This window comes from Dendrobium catenatum, unplaced genomic scaffold, assembly GCF_001605985.2.
Source record: "Dendrobium catenatum unplaced genomic scaffold, ASM160598v2 fragScaff_scaffold_624, whole genome shotgun sequence".
NCBI lineage: Eukaryota > Viridiplantae > Streptophyta > Magnoliopsida > Asparagales > Orchidaceae > Dendrobium > Dendrobium catenatum.
This window is the reverse complement of record NW_021319086.1, coordinates 512,965-520,426: the sequence shown is the minus strand read 5'-3', so window position 1 is coordinate 520,426 and position 7,462 is coordinate 512,965.

Sequence of the window (7,462 nt, the reverse complement as noted above, 5' to 3'; positions counted from 1 at the left end):
CCTTGATTGTCTGATCAATTAAGGAATAATTGGGAAAATCGTCCAGGCCGATCCAAGATCGTCCTCGCCGATTACCAAAAATACAGAATACCTTAATTTTTTATGGCGGCTATTTCTTTCTGTTTTGAGCCTATCGTCCAGGCCGATACAAGTATTGTCCAGGCCGATTGGCAAATAACGGCTGCCTTAATTAAGAATCCCTTATTAGATTTTTATTTTAAGCCCGATCGTCCAGGACGATGTAAATATCGTCCTGGCCGATTTGAGTAAAAATAGAAATTCTAAGTCTCTCAAGTGTGTGTGTGTAGGGTTACTTTGCATCAATCACACAAAAGATTACAATTGACTCAAGAAGGGAAAAATTGAAATTACAAACTGACTCAACCCTAATCTACACAATCTTGAGCTGATTCCGATTTTCGTTTGATCTTTGAGTCCTGAAAAGTCAGTAAAAAAAGGCAGTCGTAGTGAAACAAGATTTGTTTTCTATCATCAAAATCATAATCTAAAAACTTGTTTGTAACAATCTCCCCCTTTTTTATGATGGCAAACATATCAAAAATTAACTCTAACTAAACAACATTTTACCAGGACAAGTACAAACATACTAAACAAGAGCAAGTACAAACACACTACTCCCCCTTTTGACATCTTAAAAAGGAGGAGGAAACAAAAAAAAAACTAAAGCAATAAAAAAAATACAAAAAAAGGAAGCAATCCACAGAATATAGAAACTAAAACTAAAAAATTGAGGGATCCTAATCATTAGATGGAGGTGGAGGTGGTGGAGCCTGTTGAAAGTAGCTAGCTAGCATAGTAAACTGAGCATTGAACCAGGCTATGTCGTGATCGTGTTGCTGCTGGTGGTGAGTAATGTAGCTGTCAAAATGGGCTAAGTCCTCTGTGCGGTGCTGCTCGTAGCGGGCAATATCCTCAGAATGTTGCTGCTCCTATGCAGCAACGTAAGCATCGAAACGGGTCTCCCAACGTTCAAATCTCTCAACTAATTGGTCAAACTGTGAGTGTTATCGAAGAGGAGTAGGATCAGGAACGGGAGTGGGAGCAGGAGCCTCCTCCTCCTCAGTCCCCTGAGGTTCCTCATCCCCTGGGTGGAGACGAGTACTGTGAAGGGTATTGAATGAACTGTTTGAGTAGAAGAGAGTTGGGAGGTTGGGAGGAGCAGGATATTGAAATTGATATTTGGTTTCAAGAACATAGGCTATGAGGTGTCCTAAAGCCAGATTAGGCTTCCTCTTATGACCTAGATCGCGGATTATGGTTAAATGATTAATGTATCAAAAAATTAAGTCAGTAGCATTAAATTCTCTATGTGCCATGATGTAAAAAGTAGTCAGAGAAAGTAGAGGAGTGATGTGGATTCGGTCCCCGGCTTTTGAAATAATGGAGGTGCGAAGGGCATGCTGAATTGTCCTAGCATCTTTGACTAAAGAGCTAGTCTCTCCAATATGAAAGTGTGTGTTGGTCTGGAGAAGAAAATGGTTTATCATGGACCAGTCAAAGTCAGAATCTGAGATGATTATATGTAGCTTATCCCCGATGGTGGATAGCTGCAATAGTTCAGTATAGTCCTGATATGTGATCTCGACCAGGCGTCGATTCACATAGGAGGTCAGGGTGGTGAAAGTAGTATTTATGCGAAGAATTCATGAAGAAGCTCAGAATGAAAGGGGACAGCGAGAGAAAGAATGAAACAAAGAGAAGTGCGAGCAAAGAGATCCATTATCAGATACGAAAGGTGGACATGATTGATGACTTTGGAGACAGTTATCCCACATTCTTTATATCGATTGTAAGCAGCTTCATCTTTTGCCTCCCTGAAATGAGAGTCAATCCTAGCCCTCGAAGAAATCCCAGAAGTTTGTCGGACTCGCTTCCCACCAGCCATAGTAAGAAACCAGTAAGAAAACATAAGATAAGAAGAAAGTTGAGGTGAAAACAATGGCTGGAATGGCCTGAATTTAAAGAAAATGTCATATCGTCCAGGTCGATCGTAGAATCGTCCAGGACGATTTGGTTCAATTATTGCGTACAAGTCGATTGGTCAAAAAGGAGGTCCGATCAGCCGGGCTGATCAGATATCGACTAGGACGATTAGACACAGGCGATCGTCCCGAGGAGTCAAGCCGGACGACAGTTGAAAAAGAAGATCGTCCTGGCCGATTAGGTGTAACGTCCAGAACGATGCATAATAATTGATCGTATCGGCCGAAGTTAAGACATTTTAAATCTGTGCCACGTGTATCGTCTAGGACAAACAGTGGATCGGCCAGGACGATTGTCCAATAATGGATCGTCCGGGGCTGATTTTAAGGATTTAAACATACTAACACGTGGATTGTCTAGGACGATCTAGTGTATCGGCCAGGACGATGACCATAAAGGCATCGGCCAGGATGAAAATTATATCGGCTAAGACTATCAAAAAGATTGTAATAGAGTTCGATCATATCGGTCAGGACGATAAGGGATTGTCCGGGACGATGAGTTATAGAAAGCTCAGAAAAGGTTCAGCAGATGGAATTTTGAAGAAAAATTGTCATATCATCTAGGATGATAAAGGTATCAGCCAAGACAATCTAACAAGAATTTAAAAATCAAGGAAAGATGAAGATGATCAGAGAAAACCCCAAACGAAAATGAATACAAACTAAAAATAACAAAAAAGATAAAAACAAAAAGAAACAAGTTTTTGGTTTTTAAATTTTCTATTTTTTTAGCAAAGCAAGCATATGACAAATTTCCCAAATAATTAAATTTTAAAGATTTGAAAGATCAATGAGTTAACAATGTCACAATCTGAAAAGAGTAGAAAATTCGATCGTGTTTACCCTAGCTCGGACTTCTTTCAAGATAAAACTTATCTTTTGAAAATAAGAGATCTAACTCAGAATAAATTGGATAAAAAGAAGATCCGTTCAAAACTTGGTTACAAACAAAATATCTTATAAAATAGTATACCAAAGTAATTTGTCTCTATCATGGAATTTGAAATCAAGCTTTTGAAAATATCAAATAACCCATGAGTCCTACTAAGTTTTAAAAGTTTTGAAAAGAGAGGATAGCTTGCATTTAGTGGGCTCATTTCATGCCTCTTGTCACTTTGATTGGCTCTTTGAGCATCTTTTGATTTTTGATACACATTTGTGTATATAGTTTTCTTTTCAATTTGGCGTCATTGGCATCTTCCCTTTTTAATTTTTGCAAGCTAAAAATTCTTTAACAAACCCTTTAAAAAAGTTCTTAGTTGTGATTATATCTTCTAGATATTAGAGAAGATGGTCTCTCTTTCTAACATAGAGAAGAACAAGCCATAAAATGAAAATCAAAATTATATGATAAGTGCAATGGTAAGATTTCAACTAATTTGAAGGATATATAAGAACTTTGGATCATATATATAAGATAGCCTATTGTAACAAGAACAAAAAAAGATCTTAATTTCAAAAACTATTTGTTAAAATGAGATAGACGTTTTGTTTTAGAAAAGAAAATTATATCACCAAAAGAGATTAGAGGGAGGAAAACCATCAACGGTGTTTTCTCCCTTTAACCGATTTAAAAGTGCTAATCATTGGCCATAAATCTCCAAAGTTTAAGAACAAGAAAAAATCATCATAAAGAAAACAAAAGTAAAAATGACTAGCACAAAAAACAAAAAAAATAGCAATAATCAAAATGTAATTCAAGAATTTGTTTAAGCAGCAAATTTAAGCAAATATAAGTTGCGAGCCTCCGTTTGTCCAAGTATCCTATTCTCTCACAAGGTTTTTGGTGAGAGCAATCCTGCAAGAATCAACAGTTGTCAGGCTTAGGAACCCAAATAGGTTTGGGTCCCTTTTCATAAAAGTAGAGTGTAATACATTTGAGTTATGTGGTGAATTATGCAATATTTGGTCTCCACACCCAATGTGTACTATGGTGAACAGTGCAAGTGTGTGAGATGTGTCTTAGCAAGCCACATGAAAAGCATCTAATTCCAGGAAAAGGATTTCTTAACTGACTTGGGTTATAATGCCTCTTCCTAGGTTTTGACTTTAGATTCAAAGTGGGAGTCTTCCAATTTCCCTTAAGTGAGTCTAAATCATTTTTAAGCCTCGAGTTATTATTTTTTAAGACATCATTATCAACCCTCAAATCTTTTTCTATCTCTTTAGATTTCTTAAAATCAGATTTAAGTGATGTGTGTGAAACTTTTAATGCATCATGCTCATCAAATAATTCCAAATGCTTTTTGTTTAAATCATCAAATTCATCGAGTAGAGCCATGTGATTTGAATCAATCACAGAATGATCTTTGAGAATAATTTCATATACTTTTTGTAAATTCAAAAGCTCCAACTTTAAACTAGCATGAGTCTTCTTGAGTTTTTTGTATGATACATGAATTTTCTCACAAATTTCAAATTATTGATCATAAGTTGGTTTACATACCTCTTCATCATCGCTTTGCTCAAGATGATCTTCTCCCATTAAGCACAGGTTTGTTGTCTCTTCCTCAAGTTCAGTCTTAGATGAATCTGATGCAGATTCTGCCAAGAATGCTTTTTAAACTTTTTTCTTGTCCTTCTTGAACTTGGATTTCTCCTCACCCTTTTCCTTTTATTTGCTTGAGTGATCTTAAAGTGTAGGACAATCGGCTTTCACATGTCCAGGCTTCCTTCATTCATAACAAACAATATCAGAAGATCTTTTAGAATATTTTTTATCCTTACCTTTTCTCCAATGATGCTTTTGCTTCTTCTTTAGAAAGTTTTTAAATTGCCTTAAGATGAAGGAAACTTCATCGCTCTCAGACCCGGAAGAATCGAAGTCAGATTTGTGTACCTTTAGTGCCACCGTTTTCTCTTTCTTTTCTCACCTGCATCAAGATTTCTTTGATTCATCCCTTATTCGTAGGTGTTGAGTGAGCCAAGTAAGTTGTCAATCGAATACGTGTTCAAATCCTTAGATTCAGTTATAGCAGTGATTTTATCATCAAAAGAGGAAGGCAAACATCGTAAAATCTTATTTACTTTTTCAAAGTTCAACAGCTCTCTTCCTAAGGCATGCAAAGAAGTAACAATCTGAGTAAATCTCGTATACATTTCAGAAATTGATTCATGAGGTTTCATACGAAAAAGTTCGTAGTCATGTAAGAGAATGTTCAAACGAGATTGTTTAACTTCATTAGTGCCTTCATAAGTGATACACAATTTATCCTAAATTTCTTTACCAAATTTGCATGTGAAAATACACATGTAGTCTTCTGATTTTAAAGCACAAAAAAACCAATTAAGACATTCGTTGGGTTCGTATTTTCGAGACGCTCAGTTTGACTATAAGTTTGCTAAAATCAGAATTGAGATGATCTCTGAATTAATTTTAGAAGTTTCAAACTCAAATTTTGCTTCGAGATTCATGCCCGACCAAGATAATTTTTTGATAATGTATCAGTTGCCCCCCTTATTTTTTTGAAGTCGAAGCTCCAGAAGTCCAAAAATATAAGTGTCGACATTTTGCATTGGCCGAATAGCAAAAATTATGTTTCAAAAGTTGAATGTTTACACAAACTTGGTCATAGAGACCTCGTTGAGCTCCGAAAGTGTCAAAATTGAGTCCAAAACATTAAAAAATGTGTCAGGGACCCCCAAAAAGCCCGATTTGCTATTTTCGGGACAAAATTCGGACCCGGAAATCCACTGCCTCAAGTGGGTCCCTCTCCCTTTAAAAAATGATTTTTATTCATTTTTTGGCCGAAAAAATTCCTAAAAAATCACATAAAATCCCAAAAACTTCCAAAAAAAATTCAGAAAAATTTAGGAAATTTTGAAAAATTAAACACCCCCTCCTTTCCTTCAAATACTATAAATAAGGCCTTGGAGCCTTAAGAAAACTCACTCCTCTCTTCTTCTGCTCTTCTTTTCTTCCCTTCTTCTCCTCTTTTCTTCTTTTCTTCTCCTCTTCTCTCTCTATCCTCATAATTGAGGTGTTTCCTTGGTCTTCCAAGGCCCCTCTCTCTGCAAAGAAGTCCAGAGATTCTCCCTTCTCTCTCTTCTCCCTCTGTCCTTACAATATAGGTGTTTCCTTGGTCTTCCAAGGCCCCTCTCTCTGCAAGGAAGTCCGAAGATCCCCCTTCTCCCTCTTTTCTTCGAGAGAACCTGTGAAGTTTTGATGTTTGGTGGTTGGCGATGGAGGTCGGATAAACCGTTGTAAGGAGGGAGGTTGAAATGACGGGCATACTTCCAGCATCGGGGAGAAGTATGATGATAGGTAGGAATTCAACATTGGGTAGTCATACAGCGTCGGGCAGAAGATCGACGAAAGTCTATTAACTGGTAGAAGTCTGACATCTGGTAGAAGTACGAAGTTGGGTAGAGGTGCAGCGTCAGGTACAAGACCGACGAAAGTCCGTCGATGAGCAAAAGTCTGACGACGGTTAGTAGTCCGACGGCAAGCAGAAGTCCGTAGTTGGGTAAAGGTGCAGCGTCAGGTAGAAGACCGACGAAGGTCCGTCGACGGGCAGAAGTCCGACGAAGGTCCGTCGACGGGCAGAAGTCTGACGACGGTTAGTAGTTCGACGGCAGACAGAAGCCCGTAGTCGGGTAGAGGTGCAGTGTCAGGTAGAAGACTCACGAAGGTCCATCGATGGGTAGAAGTACGACGACGGTTAGTAGTCCAATGGCAGGCAGAAGTCAGTAGTCGGGTAGAGGTGCTGTTGAGTAGAAGACCGACGAAAGTTCGTCGACGAGCAGAAGTCTGACGACGAGTAGAAGTCCGCTAACGAGCAGAAGTCTGATGTCGAGTAGAAGTCCGCTAATGAGCAGAAGTCCGACGTCGAGTAGAAGTCCGCAGATGAGCAGAAGTCTGACGTCGGGTAGAAGTACTGTCGGGTAGAAGAACGACAAAAATTTGTCGACGTGCAGAAGTTCGACGATGAGTAGAAGTCCGCTAACGAGCAAAAGTCCGACGTCGAGTAGAAGTCCGCTAACGAGCAGAAGTCCAACATCGAGTAGAAGTCCGCTAACGAGCAGAAGTCCAACATCGAGCAGAAGTCTGACGTCGGGTAGAAGTACTGTCGGGTAGAAGACCGACGAAAATTTGTCGACGAGCAGAAGCCCGACGACGAGTAGAAGTCCGCTAACGAGCAGAAGTCTTGTTGAGTCTAGTAATTAGGTTGTTAAGCCTAAGTTAATGTCCCAAAGGCTACCAAGAGGGGGGTGAATTGGTAGTTTAAAAAATTTTAAGCCCTCTTTTAAAATTATATTGAACTGAAAAAAAAATTATTTCTTTTAAGTTTTGTAGAAAAAGTTTTTCAACCACAGAGTTTTTAAGACTAATAATTAAAATGCGGAAACGTAAAAACAGTAAAGTAAATGACACCAGATTTATAGTGGTTCAGTCTAAAACCAGACTTACATCCACTCCCCAAAGGCACCCTTTGAGTATTGCACTAATATCAATA